Source organism: Hyperolius riggenbachi, chromosome 4, assembly GCF_040937935.1.
Source record: "Hyperolius riggenbachi isolate aHypRig1 chromosome 4, aHypRig1.pri, whole genome shotgun sequence".
NCBI classification, from domain to species: domain Eukaryota; kingdom Metazoa; phylum Chordata; class Amphibia; order Anura; family Hyperoliidae; genus Hyperolius; species Hyperolius riggenbachi.
The window spans coordinates 427,780,424-427,802,577 of NC_090649.1; the positions used below are offsets into that span (position 1 = coordinate 427,780,424).

The 22,154-nt window shown below is 45.6% G+C and overlaps 1 protein-coding gene and 1 long non-coding RNA gene across 6 annotated transcripts in view; both read right to left on the reverse strand.

Moving 5' to 3' along the window:
• Positions 1-22,154, reverse strand: part of MACROD2 (mono-ADP ribosylhydrolase 2) — a 3,010,403-nt gene that overhangs the window by 2,217,909 nt on the left and 770,340 nt on the right. The window lies entirely within an intron of this gene.
• The window catches only part of LOC137570919 (uncharacterized), a 96,853-nt gene that overhangs the window by 68,253 nt on the left and 6,446 nt on the right, over positions 1-22,154 (reverse strand). The window contains exon 2 of the long non-coding RNA XR_011031235.1: positions 20,107-20,183. This is a non-coding gene — a long non-coding RNA (uncharacterized lncRNA). The remainder of the gene's footprint in view (positions 1-20,106; positions 20,184-22,154) is intronic.

A 22,154-nucleotide genomic window follows, 5' to 3' on the forward strand; every position in this document is an offset into this window, starting at 1 on the left:
TTAGGTGTCAGGAAGGGGTTAAAGTCAAGGGGGTGGTTCAGGTTGGCAGCTGAAAAGGGGTTTTCACTTATATAAATGGTGCCTTTCAGCTGGGCAGTGGCGATGATACAAAAAAAACACCCCAAAAAACTGTATTGAAAAAGAACAACAAAAGAAAGAAATGTGATAAATATGTTCATTAAAAGATTTGCTTTTACGTAAAAGTTTGATTTACTGTTCTCTTTTACCCAGAGGGTAATGGTAGACCTGCTATTTTCTGTCCATGCCTTGGATTTCCCACATAGAGGCATTTTTTACTTCATGGGAATAACACCTCAGGGATTGAATGTGCATTTGCGGTACTTTGTCATTTTTTTTTTGTGGTAATGCAGAAATTTCGCACAAACCTACAGCTTCACTCACATTACTGTAAAATCAGATCTGAGCAAGCAAGGCTGGAGCTGCATTTGTCAGCACATGAAATTAGTCAACGGATAATTATTTTTATAGCAATGACATGCTGGTGACTGTTGTAAACTGACTTGAAAGGTGAACGGATTAGTGTGAGTGAGCAGGATGGGGTTAAATCAATATTATTGATTTATAAAGTGTTAACATATTCCATATTACTATATTACGATATGCTTGGTGCAGCTGTACACCAAGCAGCAAGTGTGTAAGGCCCTCTAACTAAAAACACTATCCAAAACAGAAATTTGCCTTCTTAAAACAGAAGATATTTTCAATTATTCAGGTTGGAGTGAGCATATGAGATCTACACAACCTTTTAGCCTGTTGCATTGTTTGTTTGTTTGTTTTTAAAGTCCAATTTTTTTTATTTTTGAATACAATTAAAAGAACAACAACAGGTGGCTCCCAGTTACAACATCCTGGGGCGAACCTGTAAATGCATAACATAATTTGCAACCCATACCCATTGAGCTGTCGACTGGTGTGGTCTTCATCCCAAAGGACTTCGAAACCAAGAGACTATAGTGGATATGTGAATAATTGACATCTTAGTCTAGTGAGGTGTTATAGTGTTTAAGCCATTTAGCCCATACTGTATTACATTTTTTTGGTATTTTCCTTTGGTTGTATACCTGTTTTAGTATTGGAAGTTCTTTTCAAATATAGGATTCCCACTCTTGTATTTTTGCATAGTATGACAAGTTCCTAAAGAGAAGGCGAGTTGCTTCTGTCTTAATTGTGTCATTAATGATACCTAATAGGTAATTTCTGGGAGCGTTTGGAATTATATGCGTAGGTGTAATGCTGGGGGGGTCATACTTTCTGACCACAAGCACAACAAGGCTAAGAGCTGGATAATGGAAGAGGTTACACAGCCTGCCCAGATCAACTGCAGCTCTGGGCTTCCAATATCGCTACAAATAAAACACAATGGCAGCGCAGTGCGATGTTGCGCTGCCTTAGTTCGCACTGTGCTGCCTTAGCAATAGCAAGCTTTCAGACAGATACAAGACTGGATTATAGATTGGAGCGTAACTAGTAGCAACCACAGCTCACAGTCACGTCCACAAAAGCAGAGCAAGCAGGCTAACAACAGTCACCAGCAAGCATCCACCCAGGCCAGACTACAGGATAGAACCTAACTAATACCAACTGCAGCCTATAGTTACATTCCCAGAAACTAGAGTAGCAGGAATACTACAGTCACCAACGTGGTGATGGCAGAATCCAAGCTATCTGGATAATTGACTTCACTGATCCACCGCGGATGCAGCGAACGTCCATCAAGCATGGAACTAGGCAATACACAATAATAAGGAAAATAATAAAACGGCTCAACTAACTGATAAATATATATTAGCAAGTCTGCATATATATTTATCAGGAACTAGCTAAAGCACAAGTAATAAGGTTGCATAGAACTACAATAACAAAACTATACAGAGTAAAAAGGTGCCCAGTAGATCAGCGTACTGACCACTATGACGGGTGGGGTATGAAATGGGAGTCAGACTTTTATGCTGGCATCAGCCAATGGATGCAAGTATGCAAATCTCCACACAGCTGAATGGTAATCACTCAATCCCGAGCTGGCTTGATTACCATTTGCTAGCTGGCTGTGAATGCAAAGGACCCCCATAAGAAAAACATGCAGAATTATGTAACAACATGCATGCAGGAAATCCAGGCCTATCTGGCCGCAGCTCAGCTGCAGCAAGCAAGAGGTGGAATGATGACAGAATCCTGAGCTACCCAGAACTGCAGAGCGATTGCAAATGACAATGAGAACCATTGCAAATGCACAACCAAATGCAAGCAGATAAGCCAGAACTGTCCGTTTGCAGCTCCACTGCAATGGGCAGAATACGCTACAAGAGGGATCCTTACAGTAGGAAACATTTTCTGCGTTAGGGAATGTACTAGCCTGCTGCATTGGTAGTGGATGTGGTTATAGATAAGGGCAGTTGGTGTTTTTTTTCTTGACTGCCAGTAGTAAAGATGATGACATGCAGGCTCATTGTGTATCAAACAACATCAATTTATTACATGGCGAATATAAATCATTTCTTGATCTCTCTTCTATTTTGTAACTTCTCACTTTGCAATGTATTGACTTATTTTCGAGTATCTGATTATATAAATTGAGTTTGCCATACAGTGTAGGAACAACCCAATCAAATACCAAACAGATAGCTTGGCCTATCAGGCTGTAATGAGGCCATATATGGATATCCTACAATTTTGCCACTCATGAAATTAAGGCAAGTACGTCGGCCAAGCCTGTCACAGAAATCCTCACCAAAGCACATCTCAGATGCAACACACCCCTACCCCCCCCCCCCCCCTCCCCCAGCACAGTTAAACCGTGCGCCTTTCTTCATGTAAACATTTACTGAAGCCCTGCGAAAACACAGATCCATCCGAAACTCATTTGTATCCAAATGTACACCGGCTACAAGAATTACTAACAGATGTAAGCTCTTTCACTTGTTCAAATATTGTTCGAGCCAGTTGTAATTATGAGCTTATAAATAAAATATGAAAAGGTTTGTTAGCGAAAGAAAGTGCAGCACAGAAGACAAATGGGGTTATTCATCAAAAATGAGCGCTGCGCATAAGACAAAGGCAGAGCACCGCAAAGGCGTCATTCATTTTAATAAGGCCATTTATTTAAGCAGTGGGGGAACGATATCATTTATGCTGAAAATAAAAATATTTTAATGCTCCATTGAACATGGATAGAAGATGACTTGTAGATAAGGTGATAAACAACCAGGGATTTTCCATTTTAATTTTTATTTTTTTTAAATGGACTCCAATTTTCTATTTATCAGTTAATATTCAATAAAAAAAAATACAAAAAAATGCACTTTTCACCAGAAAAAAATAATAAAAGTTTTCAAATAAGATGGCACACTGAATGCACATATTCTCATCAGTGCACTTCCTGTACTGATGAGAGAAGCTGGTTTCACTTTTCATTGTCACTTCATGCTTACACTACGACAGACAAAGAACGATTTCAGTAATCCTTGCATAAATAAAGAATAGACAAGCAAGAGATTGTGAGCCGCACTATCCACCCAGCATGTGCACTGACCACAATGAGAATTACAGTATCCCACCAGAGGAAAGGAAGAATGGTCAAATCACAGCACCATCAGTTGGAAAGTGTTTCAGTTAGAGCTGTATTTCAAGATATTTCAACCACATAAAACCATTTAAAAACAGAAATAATAAACCTCCTCTTTGGCCATCCTTATCAAGTATAAATATATATATATATATATATGTGTTACGGCCAGAACCCGAAGTTTGGCCACTTCTAGTTCTGGCCGGCCACTTCGGGATCTGGCCGGCCAATGTGCGAAGTGGCCGCTGCGCTGCGGCCAATGTGAGGAATGGAATGATTCATGTAAAATGAATGTATCTTCTGGCCGCAGCGCAGCGGCCAAATGTATCGCAACCTAGTTCATTTAATGACATTAAGCCGGCGGCACTGAAACAGATGAAGCCGCCGGCTTTTGCTCTGCCTCTCTCATCTCCTCCCCCCCCCCCCCCCCCCCCCCCCCCGCATCTCTCTTCTTTTTCTTATGGCCAGCCGGCGGGGACAGTCGTTCGTCGCGCCAGGAAAGCAGAGCGGGGAGGCTGCAGACATTGCTTCTGCCAGCGCCCGCTCTGCAAGAACGGCAGGCTTCCCTGCCGCGACGAACGACTCCGGAGGGGACACGCGTGTCCCCACCGGCTGCCCATAGTAAGAGAAAGGAGAGAGAGGCAGAGCAAAAGCCAGCGGCTTCATCTGTTTCATTGCCACCGGCTTAATGTCATTAAATGAACTAGGTTGCGATACATTTGGCCGCTGCGCTGCGGCCAGAAGATACATTCATTTTACATGAATCATTCCATTCCTCACATTGGCCGCAGCGCAGCGGCCACTTCGCACATTGGCCGGCCAGAACCCGAAGTGGCCGGCCAGAACTAGAAGTGGCCAAACTTCGGGTTCTGGCCATAACATATATATCATATCCACGGTTCAATCAGAACTGTCTCAATTAGATAACCTGGGTTCAAAGTGCATAAAATAAGAAGTGACACTTATACAGCCAAATAAGTGCTTAGTGCTCACAGTACCTGTATGTTGTTTTTTCAACAATACAAAAGCTTGAGAAAGCAGGTGTGGACCCCCGCAATACTTGTGGGCAGGTCTGGATTTACATCACAGGAGCCTATAGGCACAAATCTTCAGGCACCTTAGACTTTGCGCTCCTCTGCGCACCTCTCCCCAATGTAGTTAGCCACAGGTGCCCTTTATTACTGAGATACTTCTGACAACCTAATACTAAGTAGTTAGAGGTACCCCCAAGTGTTAGGTAGATGAAGATGCCCCCGGCTGAAGTGAAATGCTGAGAGACCGGTAAGCAACCCCATCTACACTCTGCTGGGGATTCTGTATAGGTAAGGAAGGAGGGAGGAACTAAAAGAGGGGAAGGAGCTGCCTTTCCATCCCCAGGCGCCTGTAGGCACGTGTCTACAATGCCTTATAGAAAATCCAGCCCTGCTTGTGGAGCAATGCTTGGGATGTTTCCCAGACCTCCTCTTTGCTGTTGATCACAAACCTGGCATTCATTGTACTAAATTCCACACTCCGGTGCACTACCGTCTAGTACATTTGTATGCTGCTCCATTCAGATATGCACTTTAGCAGGTTTAGGTTGCATGTTTAAGGATTATATGTATTTGGTGATTTCCCTATTGCACAAAATGTTTTTGTCACCTGAAAGATCAAACAACATACCTTTGTGCTTGGCTCTAATGAGAGTGCTTGTACTTTGCTACGGAGAGTGGGGACAGGAGAGCGAGAGGCCTTGTGAGGTGCCTTATCAACTGAGAAAATAACAGTAATAAGAAAATCCAACACAGCTGAATTCCCCCACCTCCCACTCAGCAGGGTCAGTGATGAGTGAGGAAGAGGTCGGGAAGACCTTTAAAAATTCAATTGTTTCTCAACCCAACTGTAATCAGTCAATGATCATGTGCAGCCTTGAGGCAGCTGAAGGCTAGACTGAGACAAGCATATCTCTTACTGAGAACTGAGGAGATTTTCCTCTTCTCACTGAAAGGTTGAAGGCCCGTCACACGACAGTGGCCACCACCTGATGCCACGTCATCATCAAAATCCCTTCTCTTCCTTGATATTGTGGTTTCCAAGGTTTAGCAAACATTTGGGGTGGCAATAGGAAATGTGTTGTAGGGATGGCCTTTGCAATGAAAAAATGCACCTTTAGAAAATATACAAATCAAAAGTCCCATCTACACGGTACGATTCTTTGTACGATTCAATTACGATTCTATTTACGATCCGATTAAATCCAATATGTCCGATCGGGATTCGATTCGATTTGCAATGGCAAATCGAACTGCATCGAATCGAATCCTGATCGGACATGCCGGATTTAATCAGATCGTAAATAGAACCGTAATCGAAATCGTACAAAGAATCGCATCGTCTAGATAGGGCTAAATCGTCACTGGGATCCATCTTTCAGAGTCCTCAGGTGAGTATCCAGCTTAACACTCACTGACCAGCACAGGGTCAGCTTAACTCATTAACTTAATTCAGATGACAATTGCATGTTTTCCACAGACCAGTGTGACCTGTGAGCACCTCAGCCAGTGTGAGATGTCTGATAACACTCGAAGGATCGGATTTCTCTGAGAAAAGTCCCAGGTGTTCAGCTTGTGTGCCCCCAGGAAGCAGGGTCCTGCCAGACACATCTCTCACTTCAATAAGGAATCCTGTTTTGTGCTGCTGCTCACCCAAGTGATTCAAGCCTGGCCTTTCTACAACAATAGCTTGCAAAACAATAACAGCCCCTGATCTCACTTTGGACAGTGATTGATGCCACTGAGCAAAGGCACCCCTAGCAGTTCTCTCCAACCTGGCAAAACAAGAGCTCTGCGCTTTGCTCTGCTGTTTGCCTCTGCAGTATGTTTACACAGGAATAAACACCATTACTTAGATTTTTATTCCCCTAAAAGGCGCCTTTCTTATACAATGCTGCAAACTTATGATTCATTTCTATCATCCTGCGCAGCCCAATTTCTTTATTCATTTACATACAGCATCAATATTTTTTCAGCATTGAGATTGGAGGGCATAGAGAGAAAATGACATTCTAAAATAAATAAATGCAACGACAGAATGCAACAACCCAACTTGCTAAAAAAATAAAATATGTCACACTATAGCTGAGTACAGGCTTGAAATTATAGTCCACTGCATAGGCAAATGCATGGGGTGGGGGGGGGGGGGGGGGAGGTTACAGCTGCCCAGAATTCCCCCTCAGACCGGGCCCGGTGCAGTGTCAGGAGACAGGCACAAGTTGAGACACCAGAATATCTGTAGGCATCCTGCAGCTCACAGCACTGCTCCCTTTCTTTCCGTTATGGCCCATACTCACGGGCTACAATTGTCGCCGCAATCACGTGGCACGTGCGTGTTGCGGCGACAGGTCGCTCGTGAGTATGAGGCGAGCACCCCGAACCGTCGCTCGTCGCTGCTGTCGCCAGGCGATTGGCGCGGTCAATTGCATGGCGACAGTTGCCGCCGCAACTGTCGCTAGTCCGCGTGTGTATGCGGACTAGCGACAGCAACCAATAGAGAATTCACGGCGCTTCCGGCGGGGGGGAGGAACGCCTTCCGTCGCTTCACTAACCCCTGTTCCGCGTGTGTACGCGGAGGGACCTGGCAACGAGCTGTCGCCGAACTGTCGCGCACACGCGCCCGTGAGTATGGGCCATTAGGCTTTGTTCACCTATAAAATTGCAATCTCTGATGCCAGCGTTTTGCAATTTTGTGCCCGACTATTTTTAGCACCTCCCGTCGCTTTCCTGCGCGTTGCGATTTTTTTGCAAAGTGCTTTTCTAAGCGCTTTTACAGAGCGATTTGTTTTTTCACTTCCTGACGCAAGCCAGGAAGTGAACACTTTGACTGAAAAAGAATAATGTATTTATTCTTAAAAGAGCTGGGAAAATCGCCATACAAAGCGCTTTTTCAAGAGTTTTGCGATTTCCCTATACCTTCCATTGAGGCAAACCGCCCCAAAAATGGTACAAGCAGCGCTTTGGTGAGCGGGTCGGAATCAAACCGCTCAGATGTGAACAAAATCACCAAAAAAATGGTACAGGCAGCTCTTTGATGAGTGGGTCGGATCCGAACCGCTCATATGTGAACACTCTGACAGGGAATCATTGCACGAGCGCTTTTAGGGCCCATTCACACTTGCAAAATGCTAGCGCTTTTGCTAGCATTTTGCTCTGGTGATTTGTGGCGATTAACGGCCCAAAAAAAAAATCGCCATTCACACTTGCCAAATTTTTCGCGATCAGCGCTTCTATAGCACTAAACGCGAAAGCCAGGAAATTGCCTGAAAATGGTGCAGCATACAAATTTGCGTTTGGCGATTTGCGTTAATCGCCGTCGATTAACACAAATCGCCAAACACAAATTTGTATTCTGCACCATTTTCAGGCTATTTCCCAGCGATCGTGTTTAGTGCTATAGAAGCGCTAATCGCGATAAAAATCTTCAAGTGTGAATGGCGATTTTTTGCCATTATTCACCAAAAATCGCCAGAGCAAAACACTAGCAAAAGCACTAGCATTTTGCGTTTTGCAAGTGTGAATGGGCCCTTAGTGTTAACAAGCCCTTACAGTTGAAATTGAATGGAACAGCAGCGTGTATACAGAGAATGAAGCAGCAGCGTGTATACAGAGAATGCAGCAGCAGCAGCAGCAGCGTGTATACAGAGAATGCAGCAGCAGCGTGTATACAGAGAATGCAGCAGCAACGTGTATACAGAGAATGCAGCAGCAGCAGCAGCGTGTTTACAGAGAATGCAGCAGCAGCAGCGTGTATACAGAGAATGCAGCAGCAGCGTGTATACAGAGAATGCAGCAGCAGCAGCGTGTATACAGAGAATGCAGCAGCAGCAGCGTGTATACAGAGAATGCAGCAGCAGCAGCGTGTATACAGAGAATGCAGCAGCAGCAGCGTGTATACAGAGAATGAAGCAGCAGTGGTAATACAGAAAATGCAGCAACAGCGTGTATACAGAGAATGCAGCAGCAGCAGCAGCGTGTATACAGAGAATGCAGCAGCAGCGTGTATACAGAGAATGCAGCAGCAGCGTGTATACAGAGAATGCAGCAGCAGCGTGTATACAGAGAATGCAGCAGCAGCGTGTATACAGAGAATGCAGCAGCAGCGTGTATACAGAGAATGCAGCAGCAGCGTGTATACAGAGAATGCAGCAGCAGCGTGTATACAGAGAATGAAGCAGCAGCGTGTATACAGAGAATGAAGCAGCAGCGTGAATACAGAGAATGCAGCAACAGCATGTATGCAGAGAATGCAGCAGCAGCGTGTATACAGAGAATGCAGCAGCAGCGTGTATACAGAGAATGCAGCAGCAGCGTGTATACAGAGAATGCAGCAGCAGCGTGTATACAGAGAATGAAGCAGCAGCGTGTATACAGAGAATGAAGCAGCAGCGTGTATACAGAGAATGAAGCAGCAGCATGTATACAGAGAATGAAGCAGCAGCGTCGTGTATACAGAAAATGCAGCAGCAGCAGCGTGTATACAGAGAATGCAGCAGCAGCGTGTATACAGAGAATGCAGCAGCAGCGTGTATACAGAGAATGCAGCAGCAGCGTGTATACAGAGAATGCAGCAGCAGCGTGTATACAGAGAATGAAGCAGCAGCGTGTATACAGAGAATGAAGCAGCAGCGTGTATACAGAGAATGAAGCAGCAGCATGTGTACAGAGAATGCAGCAGCAGCAGCGTGTATACAGAGAATGGAGCAGCAGCATGTGTACAGAGCATGGAGCAGCAGCATGTGTACAGAGCATGGAGCAGCAGCATGTGTACAGAGCATGGAGCAGCAGCGTGTATACAGAGAATGGAGCAGCAGCGTGTATACAGAGAATGAAGCAGCAGCGTGTATACAGAGAATGAAGCAGCAGCATGTATACAGAGAATGAAGCAGCAGCGTCGTGTATACAGAAAATGCAGCAGCAGCAGCAGCGTGTATACAGAGAATGCCGCAGCAGCGTGTATACAGAGAATGCAGCAGCAGCGTGTATACAGAGAATGCAGCAGCAGCGTGTATACAGAGAATGCAGCAGCAGCGTGTATACAGAGAATGCAGCAGCAGCGTGTATACAGAGAATGCAGCAGCAGCGTGTATACAGAGAATGCAGCAGCAGCGTGTATACAGAGAATGAAGCAGCAGCGTGTATACAGAGAATGAAGCAGCAGCGTGTATACAGAGAATGAAGCAGCAGCATGTGTACAGAGAATGCAGCAGCAGCAGCGTGTATACAGAGAATGGAGCAGCAGCATGTGTACAGAGCATGGAGCAGCAGCATGTGTACAGAGCATGGAGCAGCAGCGTGTATACAGAGAATGGAGCAGCAGCATGTGTACAGAGCATGGAGCAGCAGCGTGTATACAGAGAATGGAGCAGCAGCATGTGTACAGAGCATGGAGCAGCTCTGGGGAACTTAGAGTCAGGTATGAGCACAGCCCTGTAACCTGCTGTGTGAACGCTTCACTTTCCCCTTCATTAGCAGTGTCAGCTGTCATTATCTGTATCCAAGCTGCTCCTGATCGATCCCATTGTTGATCGGGAGCAGACTGGTCATTTTAGCAAACAATTGTCAGATTCTGTCAGTTGGATGGGAAATTGCATTGTGTGTACCCAGCATGATGTCCTACCATATTATTACACTATAATGTGCGTGGCTGAGGGAGAACTTTCAGGAATCCCCCCCCCCCTTTAAAATCCTGGGTTTGCCCCTGCACTGGGAAGCGCAATTGCAACCGTGCTGCTTTGTGATCACGCAACCCACTATTTCCACTACTAACACCTGCGGCGAATAGCTGCAGCAAACGAAGCACAATCACGCCGAGAATCGCACAGACCGACATTTGCATGTGGGGAAAAAGTGACACGCAGTAGTCGGAAATGAGCACTGCAGTTTACATGTAAATTTGGAATGCTTGGCAAAACTGTTGTGATGCGCTTTTTGAAGTGGATCGCAGTCAGTGGAAAAGGACCCAAAAGGTGGCCATACATTACTCGATGACCATGAGATAGGAGCCCTCTCTGACTACAGAGGGATCTGTTAAGGTGCACATACACTGAATTATGTATGGGCAGATAAGACCAAGAGACTGATCTCTCTCTGATCAAATCTGATCCTAGACAGCTGCAGCCTGCCCATACACCACAGGCAAATACCCGATCAATTAGGGATCAGCCTAGCGACGCCGCCTAACTGGCCGCAACAGATTTGCAGCATTTCCCCGCATGCAATCTGCACAGGAAAACGGTCTATAACATGGCTTGCCATTCAGATCACATCTTGGTGCAAATCTGGACAGCATGCTGCAGATTTATGCAGAACGCAGCCAAATCCTGAATGGCACGGCCTAGCAATTCGGGCTGCGGCTACACAGCAGAACCGGAGCCGCGGCTGAATCTGAAGGAGCTGCCAGTGAAAGTAATGGTGTGTACACACTTGAAAGATTAATGAAAGATATCAGACCAATTTTACCCCCTTCCATGTAGTATGAGAGCCATACTCTACACAGTCTATTCTATGGAGCTGAACTCCTCATCAGATAAAAATCTTTGCAAGATGCTGCACACAAAGATGCTGTACACATTCAAAAGATCAGTATTTGCAAAAGATCCGTCCCTGCAAAATGCATTCATAGTCTATGATATCTGCAGATCCTCATACACACCTTGTTTAATGCTGGGAATACACTTAACGATCCTGCGGCTCGATTATTCCTGCTCGTCTATGCGGGCGCTTCCTTATCTTCCGCTCGATTCCCCGCTATTGTCCGCCCGCGGGTATTGAGCGGGGAATCGATCCGCACGGTCATCGGAACTGTCGCTCCGTGTATTCCCAGCATTACAGACATTCATCTGCAGATCAGATCCCCAGGATGGATCTTCAGATCTGCAAATGATTGTCAGATATGCAGATGAATGTCTGTTAAACAAGGTGTGTAATGCTGGGAATACACGAGTCGATCCGGCGGCTCGATTAGCCGCCGGATCGACTCCCGCCGCGCCCCGCGGGTGGCCGGATCGACTCCCGCCGCGTCCCCGCGGGCGGACGGATCGATTCCCGCTCGTCCCAGCAGGCGCTCTTTATCTTCCGCTCAATTCCTCGCTATTCTCCGCCCGCGGGGATCGAGCGGGGTATTGATCCGGCGGGTCATCAGACCTGTCGGAAATTATCAATCGAGCCATCAGTGGCTCGATTGATAAGGGCGCATCGGCCCGTGTATGCCCAGCATATGAGGATCTGGAGATATCATAGACTATGAAGGCATTTTGCAGGAACAGATCTTTTGCAGGAACAGATTTTTTGCAGATACTGATCTGTTGCATGTGTACAGCATCTTTGTGTGCAGCACGTTGCAAAAATTTTTATCTGATGGGGAGTTCAGCTCCATAGAATAGACTGTGTAGAGTATGGCTCTCATACTACATGGAAGGGGGTAAAATTGGTCTAAGATCTTTCATTAATCTTTTAAGTGTGTACACACCATAAGGTTCGGTTGAAGTTAAGCAGATGCGCTCCGTCCATTTTGCAGCTGCGCTATGCTGCTCACCTGACCCACCGCCAATTGCCTCCGATTGGTCCTTGTCTATTCATCCTGGAGGCCGGCAGGAGCATGAGGCTCTCCATAGGCTACATTAGGCCAATCCCCACTAGCAACAGGGAGAATTTTCATTGGTTCATAATAAACCAATGAGAATTCTCCCAGTTGTTGAGGATTCCAATTGCTCTTTTGCAGCCCAATGGAGATCCCTATAATACTACCCTGTTTACAGGGAGTGAGAGTGGTCAAAAAATGTCCATTCGCTCAAGTGGGAACACAGCCTCAGCCCTGAAGAGTAGAGGGCAGCACAGCAGGAAGCCTCCCACAGTAGGGGGAATACAATAGTAATGAGCTAAATAAAGAAAAACAACAATTTAGCTGATTGCTATCACCCCCCCACAAGCAGGGTCAGATGTAGTGATTGGGAGGCGCCTGCATAGACCTCAGAACAAGCAAGAACAATTGATTGAAGTGACAGAAGTGACAGAAGGGGTTATTTTTCTTTTGGGAGAAAAAAAAGGTAATCATTTAACAATGCTACACAAATCATTGGTAATCTAGTGCTGTTACAAATAACTAATTTCTACTGTAAATTACATTCTGTAGCAGAACATTGTATATTAAAGGAGAACTGTAGTGAGAGGTATATGGAGGCTGCCATATGTATTTACTTTTAAGCAATACCAGTTGCCTGGCAGCCCTGCTGGTATTTGGCTGAAGAAGTGTCTGAATCACACCAGAAACAAGCATGCAGCTAATCTTGTCAGATCTGACATGGTCAGAAATGCCTAATCTGCATATGCTTGTTCAGGGCCTATGGCTGAAAGTATTAGAGGCAGAGGATTAGCAAGACAGCCAGGCAACTGGTATTGCTGAAATGGAAACAAATATGGCAGCCTCCATATACCTCTCACTACAGTTCTCCTTTAACGTCACAATTATGTCCTGCAGTTGAGGCATTTAATAAAAGCACAGCTGCGTTTTTTGTTTTTATTTAGAACTAGGGATGATCAAGTCACAACAATGTTTTTATTGATTGTCCATAGGGATGAATAATGATATGCTAATATTTCTGTTTATGCAAATATACGTAAGTTGTTATGCAAATATATGCAGCTTGAAAATAGATCAATCAAGTCCCACCCAGGTTTAAACTGATTGGTCCATTTTCAAGCTGCATATATTTGTATAAAAATGTACATACATTATTTTTCTGCTCTATACAGCTATGAGAAAAAAATCCTGCAGGTCAATCAAGCCTGTTTCAGATGGTTGCCTATTCTTCACTGCCCTCTCCCCTTGATGACTCATGCTGCCTATATAGACTACTATAATAAGATGGCAAGGGAAGCGGCCAGATGACATTTGCTTGTGTTCTGTCTATTGTCCCTCCTCCCCTCTCCATAGAGCAGTACGCAATAATTAGCTACAGCTAAATGTTGGATATGTATAGCGCTCGTTACCTATAATGCAACTCTAATAATCGCTCCAAGGTCACGAAGGATAATATTTACTGAGCTTGAGTACAAATGTTAAAGCAGGAGGAACAGCCATACTACCCCCCCCCCCCCCAAAAAAAAAAAAAAAAAACACATATATAAGTTGATAAATACTTGTTCTACTTACATATGTATTGCACGGTCTACATTTTTATTTCAGTGAATCTTATATAGTAAATAAAGAGAAAACTGTTGGCATTTTCCATTTTTATTCCCTCTGACTGCAGGCAATCATGATGTCACTTCCTACTAGAAACTGCACTGTCATATGTAGCTTGCTTTGTAAACACATGTGAGCACCGCATAGATTGTATTTCAGCAGCTCCCTGAACTGCCCTCAGCCAATCAGTGAGGAGCAGGAATGTGTAAGCGGTGATGACAAGCTTCCTTCTCCTCGCCGATATACCAAATAGAGCCAGGCTGATTGAGATGAGATTTTTGACAGCAGAAACATTCCTGATAAGATTGGAATGCTTGCCACACAGGGTAAGGTTGCAGGCTGCATAAAAAAACAGAGCAGTGTGTAAATGGAATTTGTTTTTATGGCTGACAATCCCACTTTAAAGGGAACCTTAAAACGATTGGATGGAAAATTGAGCAGAAAAACGTATCGTGTGTACCCAGCATTAGAGACACGGGATCAGCAGGGAGAGGCAGGCAAGTAATATTATTTTAACCACTTGAGGACCCACCCTTTACCCCCCCTTAAGGACCAGCGCTGTTGTAGCTGATCTGTGCTGGGTGGGCTCTGCAGCCCCCAGCACAGATCAGCGTGCAGGCAGAGCGACCAGATCGCCCCCCTTTTTTCCCCACTAGGGGGATGATGTGCTGGGGGGGTCTGATCGCTCCTGCCTGCCGGGTGTTGCGGGGGGGGGGGGCACCTCAAAGCCCCCCTCCGCGGCAAAATCCTCCCCCTCCCTCTCCTACCTGGCCCCCCCTTGGAGATCCGGGCTGCACAGGACGCTATCCGTCCTGTGCAGCCAGTGACGGGACGTCCCCTGTCACATGGCGGCGATCCCCGGCCGCTGATTGGCCGGGGATCGCCGATCTGCCTTACGGCGCTGCTGCGCAGCAGCGCCGTACAAATGTAAACAAAGCGGATTATTTCCGCTTGTGTTTACATTTAGCCTGCGAGCCGCCATCGGCGGCCCGCAGGCTATTCACGGAGCCCTCCGCCGTGAATTGACAGGAAGCAGCCGCTCGCACGAGCGGCTGCTTCCTGATTAATCAGCATGCAGCTGGCGACGCAATACTGCGTCGCTGGTCCTGCAGCTGCCACTTTGCCGACGCGCGGTATGAGTGCGCGGTCGGCAAGTGGTTAAACGGAAAAAGCCATATCCTTCTCAGTTTAGGTTCCCTTTAAGACTGTAAGAAATACAGAATAACCAGTTGCTCTGAGGTCAGGGTGTCGTGACGGGTTACTGCGAGGTCAGCTTCTGCCCTCCTCTCCCCATATAGGAAGCCTCAGTAGCAGACAGCACAGGAGTCATCAGCCAGTCTGGTGGAGGCACTGAGGTCTCTCACTAACCTTTCACATTTCTGCGACTTATTCATGCTGCTACATGACACCTCAACCAATCATCTTCATTCAATTCTATCATGTCCCTGCCATATATCACCTGTTACAGGCAACAAGCGAGGGCTCGGGGAGAAAGCAGAGAAAGGAATTGATTCTCGTCTATACGGGGGAGCCAAATGGAATTACTTTCTTTGTACAAGCTCAAGGACAAAATACATTTACAAACCAATAACTTGCACAGCAGTCTCTGTATTACTGTCACACAGGAATATCTTCATACTGGAAATCTCAATGACAATTTTAACTACAGTCGCTGTTATTAATTTTCTTTTTGTTTCTGTTCTAATCTGAAAGATATCAGAGAAGAAAAATGAACATGAAGCCCTTTCTGGATGATTAAATCCCCAATGAAAGCTGCACTTTTTGACTTTATTGTATAAACTATTAAATTAATAATGCTAAAAAAAAGGCTTTATAAAAATGACCTGATGTAATGATTCCTATATCCAGGTTTCCTCTCATGTTAAGAGGTACTGTAGTGAAAATAATGTAATGAATAGAAATGCTTATTTTTTCCGATATTCGTTTATAAATTATTTAGTCGGTGTTTGCTCATTGTAAAATCTTCCCTCACCTATTTCTCATCCTGATTTACATTCTGAAATTTATTAGAGGCGGTGACATCTTTACTGCTGGCAAGTGCATCGCTGCTGAATGTTTGTTTAATGTGTTCTGAGGCCAGTAGAAGTAATACTTGGTATCCCAGAATGCTGGGGGAGGAGACTTCCACATAGCTAAAATAACCACTGGTTAGGCAGGCCTACATACAAACATACAGCAATATATATAGATATAAGAAATGTTTCTGATGCTGAAACCACGATAAATTAATGAAAAACTGGGAATTCTGAATGATTTACTACATTCTACTATGTCACTACTACTACTCCTTAAAGTGAACCTCCGGACTAAAAATCTACTCAGCAGAACTGATAAGGCTTGGTGTTTCTTTAACAGTTTCACAGCATCAGAACTTTGTTTTTCTTACCAAAGCATCATTTTTAGCTGCATTTTTAGCTAAGCTCCACCCATCAAAAAAAAGAGCCCAGGCTTTTATTTCCTGATGCTGTGCAGAGCATGATGGGATTTCCTATGTTGTTATTCACGTTGTCTAGCAACTGGGAGAGGTGCTCAGGACACAGGACAGTTGGAACTGTGTCTCATGCTCCCTGTCACCTCCTTTCAACCAAAAAGATGGCTGCCATCATGAAATCAAACATTTGCTTGTTCTTTTAAAACAGGGTGGGTAAGAGATTATATTACCTATCTATTTTAATTAACATAACTAATTTAACTTAATGACAGTATGTTTGTTTAGGCTGGAGTTCCTCTTTAAAGTGAAACAGAGACGAAGCAACGTCATGTATTTTACTATATACTGTATATCAGTAGGAACATTAGAGAAAACACCTACCCTGCTCTCGGTTTCATTTTTCACTGCTCAGCCTGCTTATTATCAGCCCTGATAAAATCCCTAACTGAGCATGCAGTCTGGCATTGCTCAGGAATCATTATAGCTGACAACAAATTCACCCGAAGGGGCCCTGAGCCAACTGCCAGTTCCCCCCCCCCCCCCACACACACACACCCACCCACACACTTTATTGTGCTCCCTGGGGCCCTTGAAAAGTTTTTGCCAGAATGGCAACTTTCACGTCCCAGCAGATATGCTGCTCCATTACGCCATGCACACTTACTGTCACTGTTATCCATTAACAGTAAGAGTGAAGCATACTTTTAATTGGCTGTATGCTTAACTGTATTCAACGTGAGCATAACATGCGGCAATACGGTCACAATCCGCTGCATTCCTGCTTGCTCAAAGGGTATTCAGCGGCCACTGTGAACCAGAAAAGGATCATGGTGAAACGGGGCCCAAGGCAAGGTACCAGTCCTCTCTTCCCCATAGACTTTTTGGTAAGCTGTGGTGGGAGAATGGTAAGAGAAAGCAGCATCTGGGCCCCTTGATGCCTACCAGGCCCCAGGCAGTTGTCTAGGTTGCTACGTTGATCCATGCTCTGCTGCTAACATAGCCTTAGGGGTGGCGGATCAGCAGAACACTCAGGCAACCTGTGTTGGTTAAAAATAAATAAATTAATTAATTAAACAGCCTCCAGATCCCTCTCAGCTCAGGTGTGCTTTAACCTCCTTAGCGGTAACCCCGTGCTGGACACGGGGTAAGCCGCCGGAGGGTGCCGCTCAGGCCCTGCTGGGCCGATTTTCATTTTTTTTTTTTTTTGCTGCTAGCTGCGCCAGCACTCTGATCGCCGCCGGTCCGATCGCCGCTATCTGTTGCGGCGCGCGCCCCCCCCCCCCAGACCCCGTGCGCTGCCTGGCCAATCAGTGCCAGGCAGCGCCGAGGGGTGGATCGGGACTCCCAATGACATCCCGACGTCGCTGACGTCAGTGACGTCATCCCGCCCCGTCGCCATGGCGACGGGGAAGCCCTCCAGGAAATCCCGTTCTTTGAACGGGATTTCCTGATCGGAGATCGCCGAAGGCGATCGAAGCGGGCGGGGGGATGCCGCTGAGCAGCGGCTATCATGTAGCGAGCCCTGGGCTCGCTACATGATTTAAAAAAAAAAAAAAAAATTAAAAAAAAAATGCTGCGCTGCCCCCTGGCATAATTTTTCATACTGCCAGGGGGGTTAAGGCAATGATATATCTTTCTAACCTAAAACGGACTAAAACATGCATGCCTAGAGCAGAGCTAAGCTTTATTAGAATGTCTTGAAGTTTAATAGCAGAATAAAATGAATGACATTCCACCAATCGCAGCTATTTTGGATTGCTACCAATTAGCTTGCATGACATGAGTTTAGGAAAATCCAGTGTAATGTATAACAGTTACCATGGTAGCAACAGAAACCCAATCAAACTACAAAAACGATTTGCTTTGATAAAACTTTGCGACTTTAACTTGGAAATTGCAGGTCAGCAAAGTTTGCTATTGAATTTCTTTAATTAACATTTACTAATTGTGTGCTAAAAGGAATGTTTAGTAGGCAAATTAGTCTAGTATTAGTTTGTGAATTTGCTACTCATTAACAGAGTTGACAAAGCTTGCAGTAAATCTGCACAAAAATGTAAGCCATCTAATTTATTAAGATTAACACCTACTCTACAAAAAAAAACAACAAAACAACAACAGAACTCACTGTACAATACACGATTATAATACTCACTGTATAATACAAACATAGTAAATATAAGTCATCCCTACACAAAGTATTTTGTTACAGAATGATATTAAATGGCAGTCCACTTCACACTGCAGTTGATTTTTAAAGGACACTTGAAGTGAAAGGGGTATAGAGGCTGCCATTTTTTCTTTTTTTAACAGATTAAATTTTTAAAAAAATGTTGAAAAATAATAAAGCTGTGATGTACTCCACAACAATAACAGACTACTCCCAACATGCCTGGCTGTCGTCCTGATCCTCTGCCTTTAACCTCCTTAGCGGTAACCCCGTGTGTGACACGGGGTAAGCCGCCGGAGGGTGCCGCTCAGGCCCTGCTGGGCTGATTTACATAATTTTTTTTTTGCTGGACGCAGCTAGCACTTTGCTAGCTGCGCCAGCACACTGATCGCCGCCGGCCCGCGCCCGATCGCCGCTATCCGTTGCGGTGCGCACCCCCCCCCCAGAACCCGTGCGCTGCCTGGCCAATCAGTGCCCGATCGCCGCTATCCGTTGCGGCGCCCCCCCCCCCCCCCCCCCAGACCCCGTGCGCTGCCTGGCCAATCAGTGCCAGGCAGCACCGAGGGGTGGATCGGGACTCCCAATGACATCCCGACGTTGCTGACGTCGGTGACATCATCCCGCCCCGTCGCCATGGTGACGAGGGAAGCCCTCCAGGAAATCCCGTTCTTTGAACGGGATTTCCTGATCGGAGATCGCCGAAGGCGATCGAAGCGGGCGGGGGGATGCCGCTGAGCAGCGGCTATCATGTAGCGAGCCCTGGGCTCGCTACATGATTTAAAAACAAACAAACTGCTGCGCTGCCCCCTGGTGGAATTTTTCATACCGCCAGGGGGGTTAATGCTCCTTACCAGGGGGGCCCCCAGGGTACAAACAAGGCAATCCCCTGCTTGGGGCCTAACTTTAGGGGTGCCTCCTTGTGCCTGGCAGCTACCCCGTGCTTTACGGGCCCCCTCTGCCGTAACTCGCATGCTCCGTATCAGTGCCAAATCTCACTGCTCTCCTGCCACCGGCCTCTCCTGCCACTGCGCCCATTCACCATGATTACTTCCAGCCTGCACCTCTCATGACATCAGAGGGTCGGTTGTAAGTAACCATAGTGACCCGATCTAAGCAGCCGACAGGAGAGTGGCGAGATTCAGCGTTGGATTGGGGCCAGCAGTGCAAGCAGTGGTGGAGAACTTGGGTGGCAGCTGAAAACACAGAGAAAAAAGGTGAGTATATCTGGAACGGAGGGGGAAACAGCCCGGAAACTGTCAGTTCTCATAGGCTTGCATGGATTATGTCTCCGAAACAATTGTGTGGGTCGGGAATGAGCGGTGTGCTCAGGCTCTGTTTCAGTTTAAGTGGAAAATGCTATTGGATCCTATGCTTAACATAAAATCCATTTAAACATCTGCCTGCTCCCTGCTAAATTGGAGTGATTTTTTACTCAAGTTTGAACCTATCCTTAGGGCCAGTTTTCACGAGGAGCTCCAACTGTGCTGCTAAGACGCAGCTGAATTGCTAAGCCATACCATGCACAGCTATAGGGATTCTGCAGCATGCCATCCAGATTCTCACAGCAGTGTGATCTGGACAGCAAAGCATTTAAACAACTAGGCAGCGTCATCCTGCCCCTCTTGCCTGTGTAGGAAATACTGCAAATTCATGTTAAATTTGGAGCTAGTGGAAACGGGCCCTTACCTGGAACTGAATGGAGCCTGTTAAGAGAATCACACACTGGTGGAGATAGTTCCTGGAATAGCCTCTTTAAAGAGAACCTGTACTGAGTAAAAATATTTAAAATAAACACATGAGGTAACTTCAAATGAACATTACATAGTTACCTTGCCATCAGTTCCTCTCAGAAGCTCACTATTTTCTTCTGACAATAATCCCTTCCAGTTCTGACAACATTTTGTCAGAACTGAAACTATATCAGTTGCTGTCAATAAAATATCAGTTGCTGTCAGTTATAGCTGAGAGGAAAACTGATGTACCAGGTGATGTCCATGTTTCCCTATGGCTCAAGTGGGCGATGTTACAGTTTAACTGTGTGCTGACCAGAAAGCTGTTATGGGTACTGGCCATTTTCAAAATGGAGGACTGAAAATTCCCTTGATCACAGTGGACAAACAGGACGCGGGACAGGAGAAAGACACTGAGGAGTAGACTACATGGAAGGTAAGCAGGACTTGTGTATGCTTATTTTGACTTTTCAGTTTCAGTTCAGGTTTTCTTTAAGTAAACAGTGTAGTATTGATTTTTTTACTAAGCAGTAAACTGGTGACATATCCTGTCCCAGCTCATCACTCACACACAGGCTCTGCCTTTAGCCACCATCTCCCAACTTTATGTTGTCTCTTCACACCTTGTTGGATAGTTTTTACACCAAAACTGTGACACACACACAAGGCTCCTGGGGTTGCTGGTGTTGGTTTTGCTGCATATATTCACACTCATTAAACCCCAGTTTACAGTCCTGCTGCTCCTCAGCTAAGCTGGTTATTCTATGTGAGGTGCAGTACTATGGGAAAAAAAACACCTAGGGGCATATTGACAATGAGTATGCCCATTTCAAAGGGAAAATAGCCAGACCATCAGACAGACTAATTATATTAAATCAAGGAAACAGAGCCACTAAAACAATTACCCATTCAGTAATTGCTCATATGTAACACGTTCTCTGCCACGGGTGACAGACATTTATAGTAAGTAAAAGTTCAATTAGGAATGTTTAAAAAGTTATTTCCTTATCAACTGGAGCACTGCTTTCTAAAGACTGGGCTGGCTGAGAGCAGTTATGTGCTGTCTGATTAACAGCATCCTGTACAGTAGAATGGAAGTGTATAGGCATAATAATAATAGATTATCTATGAAACGTTTGTTTCCAGTTACATAAAACTCATACAAACGCTCAACAGAAGTCTTTTAAATGCACAATTATCAAACAACTTGAAGAAGTTGTACAACTTTTATCAAGACGACAAGGCGACCACCGACTGATAAGACGCAGCTCAAGTCAATACAACAGTTGTGTGTATGTGGCTTAAAGGTGCATACACAGCTTTGATGGATGTCACCTATCGGGACACGATCCCCTTGGGCAACAGACTCAGCTGTACGGACGTGTGTCAGCTGTGTAGCTGTCAACGCGCTCTATTGCTATGCGATAGGGCTGACGGAACGGTGCATGTGTGACATCACGCAGTGGGCGGGGGAGCGGCGTGGACAACAGAATCGCCCGTTGTTGGGGTGAGTAGATCTACCGGGTGGATCGCTCTCTGCTTGGGGGCTGCTGTACACATGCTTGTTTATTGGCTGAAGTGGTCATTATCAGTTATCGGACTTCAGTCAAGCAAGTGTACAAGCCTTAAGGGTGCCCAGGCATTGATCCATTTTGTGGGCTGTTCGACCTTCCAATCATTTTTCCAACCAGAGGAGAATTGGTGCCACAACATGGCCGTCCACTTTATCTTTCGATTTCCAGCCAAAAAGCTTGATCGGGAATGCTGGAAAATCTTGGATGAAAGGGTTTGGTCGGGTGCACTACGATTGACAAACCCCCAGCCGGTGTCCTCCAAGTGTGTATGTGTCCCGCCCGTGTGCAGTATTGAAGGCTCACCTGTCACACCAGCATGAATATTGGCCTCCTCCGGTGTCCTAAATCATCGTAAGAACCTATACTGGTGCATTTAGGATATCACTACGTGCGCTATTGTCATGTGGTACAGGCATTTGTGTTACCGGAG